The 13,375-nt window shown below is 38.3% G+C and overlaps 1 protein-coding gene across 1 annotated transcript in view; it reads left to right on the forward strand.

Annotated features, from left to right (window-relative positions):
• The window catches only part of bicc1b (BicC family RNA binding protein 1b), a 102,776-nt gene that overhangs the window by 10,930 nt on the left and 78,471 nt on the right, over nucleotides 1-13,375 (forward strand). The window lies entirely within an intron of this gene.

The raw sequence follows: 13,375 nt of genomic DNA on the forward strand, positions 1-13,375 counted from the left end.
TTTTCGAGAAAAAAAAAAGAATTTTAAAATTGAAAATCGAATGCCAACTCAGCGAACTAGTAAATAGTGACAGTGACGAGCATGAGCCCGAGACCACCGCAGACGGAGAGCTAGTACCCAACACAAAATGGAGCGACAGAGCTGAAGATCGCCCTGGAGTCTGAGCCTGTTACGTCCAACCATGTGCAAGAGCTGGCTACATTGTACGCAACGGTGGATTTCTGTGGGGCGTTAGAGTGCTGAGGAAAGCAGCGCCCACTGCACTGCCGCTGATGGTGAGCTGAGACTGGATCTGGGATTATTGTTTGTGGAACAAGACTTGATCGATTTCCATGAGTATAAATATATATATACATGCTTCCTCTTCTTCCACCATCATTTGAACTCTCTGCATGCCCTAATCCATCTGTCTGCCGTGAACTGTCTACCTGCCTAGATTTCCGACCCACCCTCCCTCTCCTGCCTCCTCCTATCATCCCTGCTGTTTCAATTCCACCACCGCTCACCCTCGGCCCACCATCTGTGCAGTGGGCGAGCTGTTTCCATCGGTGTCATGGCTGGAGGATCCCTCATTTCCGCCTCCAGCCTCTGAGACCCGGACTTTGCCTACGCCCTCCGATTCAGTGGCTCTTCCCCGGTTCCTAGCTTCCTCGCCTCCACCGTTGCCTGTTGGCCTGCCAGCTCCACCGGGCTCCCTTGTCCCTCCAGCCCCACTGTGGTCGGTTGTCTTCCCACCATCATTTCAGGACACCACTCCTCCTGCTGCGCCTCGTCGCTCCTTCCTACCAGCTCCGTTGGGCTCCTCACTCCCTCCAGCTCCACCTCAGTCCCCTGTCACTCCGGCTCCGCCGTGGACCTCCGGATCTCCGCCTCGGTCACCTGAGCCTTGGCCTCTGCCTTGGCCCTCCGGATCCTCGGTGTAGCCTGGGATCATCGGCTCTCCACCTCGGGCTCCACCTCTACCTTCTTCGCCTCCGACGGTTGGCCACCTGGAGTCGTCAGCCCTTCCTCCACCATGGCTCCTCTCTCTTTCCGCTCCGCCATGGGCTACCATCATTGCTGCGGCCTGGGTTTGTCACCGTCCTACTCCCGGATGTCCGTCCTCCACCAGAACCTCCACTCACATTGACTTCCAGTTGCCATCTCACGTCCACTCCTTTGTCCACCTCTTCTTCTTCTGTGGCGCGAGGTCACGCCTTTAGGGAGGGGGGCGAAATGTCACACCCCTGTTTGACTGTGTTTGTTGGTTTCTTCCTTATGTGCCCATATTTGGTTATTTCCTGTTCCTGTCCTCGTCTAGTCATCATTAGTTAATCACCCACACCTGTCCTTGTATCATTAGCCTCCCTTAATTAGTTGTTTCAGTTGAATGCTTTGTGTCCGATCTCAAGGTTGTATATGTGTGTTTTGCTGCCCTCCTGTCGTCTAATACCCTGTGTGGATTATATTAAAGCCTTCACTTTATCTTCATCCTTGTTGTGAGTTCATTTAACACACGTGCGTGACAGATGGTTCCATGAAGAACCTTGAACATCCATGTAACCTTTTAAATGCAGAAAAGGTTCTTAATAGTCTAAAAAGATTCTTTAGATCTTGTAAATGTTCTGTAAAAGCCGCTTTTCCACTATCGGGCCGAACCATTCTTTGAACGGTCGGGTACAGTTCCAGTTGTGTTTCCACGGTTAGACAACCGTGCTGAGCCGTGCTGGTAAAATGTGTGTGCATGACGTCGCTACGCTGTTGCCTGGCTACCAGTTTCTCTATGGCTCTGTCTATGGCTAGGCGGATGCGCAGAAAACAGATACGGTAAATATAAATATAAATGGCTGAGACACTTTGGTCTGTGGATGAAACATTTGCTCTAATATTGATATTTGGACAGAAAGAAAAATTCAACAACAGCTGGAGGGTGCAAAGAGAAACGAAAAGTTTTTAAAATTATAGCGCAGTGTCTTGCAGAGAAGGGCGTTAAGAAAAGTTCAAAACAGTGCCGGGAAAAAATAAAAAACTCAAACATACATATCGCATCCAAAAGGACAATAACAGTAGAAGCGGGGCTGCCTACTCTTGCGTTACCAAGGCAACGACTTGACGTATTTGTATTTACATTCCAAAGAGTTCCGTTATCTGCACCACAGTGGAAAATCAAACCGTATCCGTGCTGACTGGCCCGGATTGGCACGGAACAGAACGGTTAAGCATTGAGAACGGTTCGGCCCGATAGTGGAAAAGCGGCTAAAATGGTTCTTTTTTTTGGTTCTGTTTACTGAAAGGTTCTTTAGGGAACCAAAAATGTTTTTCTATGGCATCACTGCAAACACTTTTGGAAATTTTATTTTTAAGAGTGTAACATTTTGAAAACATTTTCATGAATTCTGAAGTTTACGGCAGACTGGCTTTACGAACAATTTACAAAAACTCATTCTGCTTGTGTTTAATGAATGAGGAAAATGCAAAAGCGCAACGTGAACAGAATGTCCAGAATCTCTTATTTTGTGTTCCACAGAAGCAGTTAAAAAACTCTTTTTTTAACTCTGACTAATTTGCACCTGTGATGTTCTCAGCCTTACCTGATCCTTCCTGTTTTCGACTTCTTCTCGCTGATGAATCCTTGTTTTCGTCTACGAAAACATTTGGCCCGATTCTCCCTTGAGTCTGAGTTTTGCCTTCTTTATTTGACAAGATGTCATGAATTATAGAAAAACAAACACGATTCGTCAGTCGCGCAGGATGCCAATCTCAACGATGCACAGGGTGAACAACAACATCTCGCACAGTACGCTGAAGCCGTGCGCTAATGGAAACACTGATTTGGGATGTTTCCTAGCCCTCCACCCACAATCCTGTTCACTGGATATGACACACGAGCTGTGAGGTAAGCCTCCGTGCTCTGGCGCGGTGGATCAAACTTCTGGCCCTCAGCGGGTGTTTGTGCCTCACACAGATATAAGAGAATCGGTTTGCGACAGGGATCATATGGAATTACTCAGCGAGTTTGTAATATTTCCAGGCTTTTCCCGTGCCTCATGATAGATGACTTGACTTGCTCTTGCTCACTGTCTGTCTGCCTGATTTCCGCTGAGCGTAATAATGAAGTACTCTGGTTGGCCGGACTTATTTTTGACCTTTCTACCGCGCATTTTTTCCAAAACAAAAGCCGAGGGATTTTCCCAAGCCTGGATCAGGGTGTGTGTGAGGTCGGAATATTATTTATAAGTTCTCGTTAACTCAAATCGAAAGAGCTGTTTTGAATGTGATAGTACATTTCCTTTCATTGGAAGAAGTTGTATCCCTTCAAAGGAGCAAAACACACATCTTGGATGAGCACTTCGGGCCTCTGGAGACTTCATTCATCTCACAGAAACTGCTGTAAACATTTCCATTGTGAACTGTTCTACAGTAAGAATAATGGCTTGCTTTCTTGCCTTGATCCTAAGCGAAGCCATTTGAAATGGGGTGTAGATCAATGTGAGCGTATTAGATGAAGATTGATTTAAAAAAGCAAGTAGTCAAAGTTAAAAATGGAACTCTGTGCCACTGAATATTAAATCTGCTGAGCTCATTTTCCTTTGGGATTTGTAACATCGGTTATAAAAGCATGTTTGAGTGAACGAGTCACTCCTTCATACAGAAACATATTGACGGTCATAATATATGTCGGAGGTTCAGCATTTTTATTCCAAACGGGCTGGTTTCTATTATGTTAATGAGTAATGCTTTGCTCAGCCATGCAAGTGACAGATATCTGGCCATTTAGCCATGTGCTTTTTGATCATGGATACCATCAATGATAATAACGGCCTTGTTCTGTCCAAGTTTCTACATGACAGATTTTATTGTACAAAATTTTAACAGCGTAGGTTTCCATTTGATCGTTTGTCTAAATGTCCAAGCAGCTTAGAACCTCAAAGAAGCATATCTGCAGTGGTTTGGACAATGTGCAAAACAACACTGGTTTAAGATTTAGTGGTTCTTTCAGCATCTTCCTTTATATGCAGGACTGAAGCTAAAAACTCTGGGAGCCCGAACCTATTATGCTTATTAACATTAGCCCCTTAAATTGTGTTATTTCATCAGGTAAAGGACCCAAACTGTAAATTCTGAGAAAAACCTGACAAAAGCTCTGTTTGGACGGTAATTGTTTCTTATGGAAATCTAAGCTATTTTCAACATTCACAGGGGCTAGTCAGTGATTTTATTGCCTTCTGAAACCAGAATGTCAGTGTTTTTCTCCCACCACCCACGTAAACATCCCCGGCCAAATTACTTACTTTTTTTTTTTTAACACCAATTGCCATCCAAATTCATCTCTGTGCATACAAGAAAGGTTACACTGCCAAGCACCGTACAGAAATTGCGGCAAACTGTAATTTGCATTTATTTCATTTACACACTTCTATTATTGAAATGCTTAGAAGTATTTACAAAAACACCATTTCTTCACTGCTTCAACACAGTGAGTGAAAGCCATTAAAAACAAAAATAATGCAAAAAGGCATGTAAACATTTGAAACCGGCCATTATTATGCCAGCAACAGGTATGCATAACAATTTAAAAATATATTATATACAGTTATATACATGAAAAATAGGTGACCCTAGACCACAAAACCAGTCTTAAGTGGCACGGGTATTTTTGTAGCAATAGCCAAAATAATCGATTTTTCTTTTATGCCAAAAATCATTAGGATATCAAATAAAGATCATGTTCCATGAAGATATTTTGTAAATTTCCTACCGGAAATATATCAAAACTTATTTTTTTTGATTAGCAATATGCATTGCTAAGAACTTAATTGATGCAACTATTACAGAAGGTTAAAATGCTTACTGATGCTCCAGAAGGAAAAACAATGCATTACGAGTCAGGGGGTGAAAACTTTTGAAGATCAGGGTAAATTTAACTTATTTTGTCTTCTGGAAAACATGTAAGTATCTTCTGTAGCTTCTGAAGGGCAGTACTAAATGAAAAAAATATATATGTATATAATATTTAGACAAAATAAGAAAAATTTACACATCTTCATTCTGTTCAAAAGTTTACACCCCCAGCTCTTTATGCATCGTTTTTCCTTCTCGAGCATCAGTGAGCGTTTGAACCTTCTGTAATATTTGCATATGAGTCCCTCAATTGTCCTCTGTGTGAACAAATAACTGTAGACTCCTATTAAAGTATAATGCAAGTATTCATGAGTGTCCAGACTGGGGTGAAGCTGTACTGCAAGACTCAAACAGTCACACAAAGATGAGCATACAGTGACAACTTCTAATATTTGTCTCTATAATTTATTAAAACTAGCAATAGTTTGTTTTTTATGCTGCTCAGAGTGCCAGAGTGATGTTGAGTGTTTAGTCACTGATGTATAAAACAGCTTTAAGGAAATCATTCAGTTTCTTTGCCTAAACAGTAGATGCCTATTCAGTGAGCATGAATAGAGCACCCTGGTTTGTTTTTCAACTCCCCCGATGCTTTCTATTTATGGAAGGGAATCTTCAAAGATAGCAATTTTTGAGGAGATCAAGAACAACAGGGTGATATTATACAGTTCCGGCCTCCGCTGTAGAAACAGTTTAAGGCATTTCCTCCCATTCCATGTGATTCTATAAAAACTGTGGCTTGTTTCTTACCCTGCAAGTCAAACGTCTCTGATGCTGGGCTGAGTGTCCCTCTCACTTATGTAAGTTCACGCTCCCTACGCACCCAAACTTTGATAAAAAACAGGAACAGTGTCACCCCGACCCAGTGGACCAAACACACTTCAGAGCCTCAGCTGAGTCAATACACGGCCCCTCGTATTTTAGAATGACACTTAAAGCTGTTTATGTGAACTAAGGCCCAAATTAAGCCTGGTTGTAAGGCCCAGAATTTTGTGCCGAACACCTGTGGCACCGCACAGCGGGACTGGGACGGGAAACAGGTGGCAAACACAGTCTTGCATCATTTTGTCCATTCTCACGGTGGAGCGCAGCAGGAGTGTGCTCGCACTAAAAACATACAGTAATCACATGGTTTAATACATAACACAAAGTGCTTTTTTAACGTCTTAGTAGTCTGGCACATTGTGTACGCAAGTGATTTTCAAACTTTTTCTCAGAGGTCCACTTTTTTATGCTTCCAACACATTTGTTAACGGGAAGCCATTGCAAAACCTCTGTTTTATGCACATATCTAACATATTACTTAATAGAAATTGTGGGAACATTTGTCTTTAATTGATTTCTGTGGAATAAAGGCTAATGATTGGCTAATGCTCTATTATGTAGAAACATGTATCTATATTTTGACATTTTGTCTATACAACTGCCGGTCATTAAATTCTAGCTAATATAATTAACTATTTGACATATTTAATTTTTATTTTTTTTATCTTAGACAAGCACCCAATTTATAGTTTTGTAGAATAACTAAAAAAAAAATTAATTAGTCATTTGTATCATGTACTTAATTTGTATTTATTTTTTTAACAATTTGAGAGCAGCTTATGTTATTCATTTTTAATTCATTAATTTTAATTATTTTTAATTAGTTTTGTGTTTTTTTCCCCATTGTGTGTTGTAGATGTCTTTGCATAAACGTGACCCTGGACCACAAAACCAGTCTTAAGTCGCTGGGGTATATTTGTAGCAATAGCCAAAAATACATTGTATGGGTCAAAATTATTGATTTTTCTTTTATGTCAAAAATCATTAGGAAATTAAGTAAAGATCATGTTCCATGAAGATTTTTTGTAAAATTCCTACTGTAAACCTATCAAAATGTAATTTTTGATTAGTAATATGCATTGCTAAGAACTTAATTTGGACAACTTTAAAGGTGATTTTCTCAGTATTTTGATTTTTTGCACCCTTAGATTTCAAATTTTCAAATAGATGTATCTCGGCCAAATATTGTCCTATCCTAACAAACCATACATCAATAGAAAGCTTATTTATTGAGCTTTCATATTATGTATATATCTCAGTTTTGTAAAATTTAACCTTATGACTGGTTTTGTGGTCCATGGTCACAAATGTTAAATTCTGTTAAAAAATCGTATTTATTCATATTTAAACTATATTTTATGACATTAGAAGACATAAGCTCATTGCGCTTTTGTCATCACCTTTACATTCACATCCCAATTTCTATTGTTTGTAGAATAAATAAAAAATTTATGAATTATTTGGCATATCATGTATTCCATTGTATTTCATTTCATAGAACTGTTTATTATGCTGTTATATTTTTTAAAGAGTTTTTTTCTCCACATTTGTAGATGTCTTTCTCAAACTGTCTGGTAAAATATTTGTATTCACATTACAAATTAAAAAATTCATAGAATAAGTATTAAATTATAATTTAATTTAATTTATTTTTTTGGTATATTGTGTATTTAAATTTTATGTATGTATTTAAATATATTTGATTTAAAGTTTTTTATTCATTTCTAGCACTATTAATTATATTATCATATTTTAGTGAGTGTTTTTGTCACATTTTCTGCAAATATTGTTCATATTTAAGCTGTATTTTAGTAGATCAGAAGACATCTTAGACTCTGCACATATGTCATCACCTCATATTCACATTGTAATTTACAAATTTATAGAAAAATATGAAATTGAACCTGGCTCTAAAAATACAGTATCCTAGAAACGGTGTCTATGGACAAGCTGAGTATTACTTTTGTGCTTGTTAAATTAACAGCCCATTTAATTTGTAAGAACGTTAGACCCTTTATGGAGGTGTCCAGTAACATGTAAATGTTTTGGCTGTGTACGTTTTCGGGAGCTGTGTGTGGTCTGTTTGAAAACATCTTTCAAGCGGGCACAGCTTTGCCAAAAACAGCATTCGCAGAAGCGTTTATGCAGGTCATTGTTAGATAGTAGGACGCCAGCCAGACTTCTCTGAGTAAGTCTGTCTGAAACATAGAGCAAACAGAATTTTTCGTAATTGATAAAGAACTGTAAAAGAGGAATATGAGACCTACTGTGACACCACTTGCATTCAACACACTGTTCCAAACCATGACATACTGCCTTGATGTCAACTGCCCTTTAAAGCAGCATCTGGAATGGAAACTCATTTTGAAGCCTGTCCATAAGCAACAAACCCTAGTGTATCATACAAGTAGCACTTTCTCTCACTTTGTTCACCATCTTGGATTTTACTTTGCAGTGCATTCTGGGTTTGCTTTTCTCTGTGATGCAATTTCAATGCATCAAAATATATAAGAGCATCATATCAAATCAGTTCCAAAATGAAATGCCCAGTGAGTGGTGATAAAAGATTAAAGTTCTATTGCAAAAAAAAACAAAAAACTAAACACTAAATTTGACCATAAATGTAACTAATAGTGTTAGCAAAAGCAACCATGCCATTTTAGCTTGAGCTCCTTTATCGTGACACGTACCTGATCGCTCTGCTTTGCAAGTGCAATGCTGTACTAGGTGCGCTACTGAGCAAGTTTACTGTTTGAAAAGCCATACATATGGAGCTAGTTATATGATGCAAAAGTGAAAATGTATTAGTTTACAAATCATGCGATATGGTAATAGCATTTGAAGTCATATAACATAGCATTGTGCAAGGAAATAAGTGTTCATTAATAGATAATCTGCCCACAATTTTTTGTAAAAAGAAATCAAAGTTGTTGGTGTTTTACTGCCTCTATTGTTTATTTCATCTGGAAGCTGCAGTGATTTGTACAGTAGGTACATAGGTAGAAAAAGATATATATTTTCAATGTGTATGGAGTCAATTCAGTGGCACAGAGGCTATATTCAAACTTTCAGTTATTGGGATTGACAACTGCATTTACTTAAAGGTGTGAATCTCAAAATATCCCGTTTACACATCAGCTTACAGTGTCTCGAATACTCTCTGTATCAACGTGCAATGGGAGTCAAGCCCATATTCCTTTCAAAGGGATAGTTCCCAAAAATGAAAATTTGATGTTTATCTGCTTACTCCCTAGGTGACTTTGTTTCTTCAGTAGAACACAAACAAAGATTTTTAACTCAAACTGTTGCTGTCTGTCAGTCATAAAATGGCAGTTAATGGGATTCACGGCTTTGAGAGTCAAAAAAACATAAATAGACAAAAACAAATTAAACCCTGCGGCTTGTGGCGATACATTGAGGTCTTAACACACAAAACAATCAAGAAACTGAACAGTATTTGCAGAGTTTTTTTACCTCTGATTCACCGCAATGTCCAACTGTCCTGTGCGCGTTCACAACAGCCCGCGCGTGACGAAGAGCATAACTTCAGTCGATCAGGCTTAAAAGTTGAGAGTCTGTGAAAAGTCAACACTCCCGGATGAGTTTGTGCAAGCAAATGTAATCTTGTACTTTTTAATCGGTTGCAACAATCAGGATAAGCACAAGTAATTACCATTTTGCGTAGCCTCTCTGTGCAAACAATAAGTGCGTATACACACGACAGATCACTTCCGCGTCTAATATGCCAGAGCACATTGATGTGTCACACGCAGACTGTTGTAAATGCACTCAGGACAGTTGGACATTGCGGTGGATCAGAGATTAAAATGATATAAACACTGTTCAGTTGAGTTTCTTGCACAGACTGATTGTTTTGTGTGTTAAAATCTCAACGTATCGTCACGAGCCACAGGGTTTAATTTGGTTTTGTCTGTGTATGTTTTTTTTTTTTTTACTCTCAAAACCCGTGGATCCCATTGACTGCCATTATATGACTAACAGCATGCAATGGTTTGAGTTAAAAATCTTTGTTTGTGTTCTACTGAAGAAACAAAGTCAACTACATCTTGGATGCCCTTGGGGAAAGCAGATAAACATCAAATTTTCATTTTTGGGTAAACTATCCCTTTAAGCGTTAATGAGCAAAGTAATATCAAAGATGGCGACGTCCACTTTCTGACACGTCAAGAGTCCAATCAAGCCATGAGTTCATCCATCAAACCTTCATTATCCATCTGCAGCTTTTATATTGGGATGGGGAGCGGAGCATTTGAGTCGCGCGCAGGACACAAAACTGACAGAAGCGGCTCTAATTGCACTGTATGACTTGACCGACAACTAGTTGTCCAGTCCTGTTCCGTTCATACACCGCATGTTTTCTGAGAATGCGGTTGTGGGTCCTGAAAATATACGGGTGTGTGTTTGAATACAGAATGCGGTTGTCACGCCTGTAAATAACTGTACTGTGTGCGAATGTAACACTAAAAAATGACGGTAAAAGACTGTAAAAATGATACAGTAAAAACCTGTGAAATGGTTACCAGTAAGTTCCCCTACTATATTTGGTGAAAAACTTTATTGGACATTGCATGTAATTTTACGGTAGTATACCATTTTCGGAAGTGGAAAAAGAATGTAAAATTTACAACAAATAACCGTAAATTGACATTCCCTGCAGAATTCCCTGTTTTTTTGTTATCCGTTTTGTACATTAGGGTTGTATGTTACATCTAATGTTGTTAAATGAATGTTTATTGCATTATTTCACATTATTGTGACTTTCTCATCACCACCTGCTTTTGGTAGTTATCAGTGTATTACAAAGGTACAAAACAGATTTCAGTACTTCAATAGGTTGATACATGAATATTATATTAGTTAATGAAATTACGGTATTTAAATGTAAATTTAAGTTAAAACCGAAAAATCTAAAACACAACCACAGCTGCCGTTTTTACCGTATATTTTACTTCTTCTTTTTTTTACAGTGTGTATTCAGGACTCAAATACAGGACTGACAACCATATTCTACTGCGTGAACGTGACCATATATTTGCAAGACAATTGAAGTATTGCAAAACAAAAATTAAGTTTTGCAATAGAAAATTTAAGTATTGATAAAAAATAATGTGCTTCTTGCAAACAAAAATAAAAGAAAATGAAGTACTGTGGAAAAAAAACAAAAACAATTGCAAATATGTGACCTTGGACCACAAAACCAGTCTTAAGTCGCTGGGGTATATTTGTAGCAATAGCCAAAAATACATAGTATGGGTCAAAATTATTGATTTTTCTTTTATGCCAAAAATCATTAGGAAATTATGTAAAAATCATGTTCCATGAAGATTTTTTGTAAAATACCTACTGTAAATATATCAAAATGTATTTTTTGATTAGTTATATGCATTGTTAAGAACTTAATTTGAACAACTTTAAAGGTGATTTTCTCAGTATTTTGATTTTTTTGCACCCTCAGATTCCAGATTTTCAAATAGATGTATCTCGGTCAAATATTGTCCTATCCAAACAAACCATATATCAATAGAAAGCTTAATTATTGAACTTTCATATGATGCATACATCTCAGTTTTGTAAAATTTAACCTTATGACTGGTTTTGTGGTCCGGGGTCACATATATGTGGCACTAAATTGACTCCATACCCAATGATATTCAATATTAATTGCGATATTGATTTAAAATTTAGCCAAAAGAAGGCATCTTTAGAGTCTTAATAATGCAGCTTAATGCCAACCTTTTGTACCAGCCTTCACATCTATAGTGATTGTGATGCCTACAGAGGGAGCTCGTTAGGTTTTGGACCAGAGCCAGTGGTGACATCTGCTCGTAAGAGCCCTGTGAAATGCCTACTGCTCAGAAGTGACATCAGCTTATTTGCTGACTGTACTGGCCACCGCTGGTATCATTAGATACAGCTGCACAATGACTTTCACAAGCACATAGCCCTCACATCCTGTTCAACTCTCTCCTGATGGCCACAGGCTTTTACATGCTCCATTTGTAATGCTGAAAATATTCAGAGGGATATTTTATGTTTTCCATTTATAGATTCATGGTTCCAGAGATTTTTGGCTTATTGCTCTAGATACTTTGAGATATTTTAATTAGTGGTATTATTTTACTTTTACTGAGCAACATATGTGACAGAGCGATATTGATCAGAACATGGGTGGATTCAACAGATTATATTAAGTACAGTTTTATGTTCGGGATTGATGCTATATGGAGAAGAAGTGGTGAGTTGGTGGTCATAAGACACATGTTACACATTTTATTTACAATGCTTTAAGATTTAGATTTTTTTTTTTTTGTGGGTAAACTATTCTACAATTAATTGGACTTAAACCACTTATTGTAAATTACAGACCGTACAGAAGTTTTTGTGACTTTTTTATTCTTACAGTAGATGCACTTTTTTGACAATGACAATACAATTTGTTGCTTCCAGTTCCTACATCTTGCAAGCATTTAATCATATAGGCTGTGTCCAAATTCAGGGTCTACATCCTTCGGAGGACTCATTTGAAGGATGTTACGTCACAGTGCCGCGACGAAGGCTGTCCAAATTCATAGGATTCTTCAAATGCGGCCCACAAATACGTCCTCCTTTTCCCCGAATTTGAAGGATGGGTCTGGTGGATCCTTTCCTGTCCTACCTATCCCACAATTCCTTTCGGCAGAGCGCTTCCAGAATTTTCAAATAATGGCGGACGAAGCAAGCGGTAGTAATGATGGAAGTTTTAAAAAAACTGACGTTTCAAAAAATATTTTTTTACAGCGGCTGTCTAGTTAGGCCTTTGGTTTTAGCGTTAAGCTTATTTTTTTTACATTTGTATGTATATATGTTAAAAAACATCACTTTCGTAAACTAGCTTCTTTCTTACTGCCTGTGTGAATATCCCCTTACACACAGCTAATTTCTTGTTAGTGACTGAAGATGTTTTTAACGCTTTTAGGGATGAAAGAGTAGTTATTTTGTTTTGTGCAGTACAGATAACCTTACTTCTTGCTTAGCGCTGTCACGGTTGCTAGGCGACACGATATGAACAACGGGGAAGGGAGGGAACTGAAAGAAGTGTAGGCTGTCCAAATTCACTGACACCTACTTCCAGGTTTTGCGGTCTTTGGAGGACCCCTCCTCCTTCAACCTGGTAGGAAGGATCCTAAGGAGGATGCAGACCCTGAATTTGGACACAGCCATAGTGTCTTGAGGGGCCATTGCATTCAAAAACAGCTTGATGTATTGCAGACACGTTTGTAAAAGTAAAAAGAAAATTGTTACTTGACATGCAGAACCAACGCCTAAAACCTAAATCTTTAACACTTTTTCCTTTACTGTCTTACAAAGCACCAGTATTTCAGTAGAGTTAACCACATGAAATAAAGTTAGTTTGTCCAAATAAAATTCCCAAAGCATCATTATGCGTTGTTAAGGTTGGGGGATAAATATTTTGATTATGAATTACCTGTATATGCATGTTGTTTTCTTTTTCTTGTCATCTAAATCTGAAATAAAGGTCAAAGACTCCTCCCATGTTCAGTACTGTGAAAATGTAATTTTGATAGGAATGCACTTTATTTTGTCTTGGCTCTACTGTGCTCTACTCTCATTTTAAGCAGTGGTATAACATATTAAGCAGACGCGCTTTTGA

Source organism: Garra rufa, chromosome 22 (genome assembly GCF_049309525.1).
Source record: "Garra rufa chromosome 22, GarRuf1.0, whole genome shotgun sequence".
NCBI classification, from domain to species: Eukaryota; Metazoa; Chordata; class Actinopteri; order Cypriniformes; family Cyprinidae; genus Garra; species Garra rufa.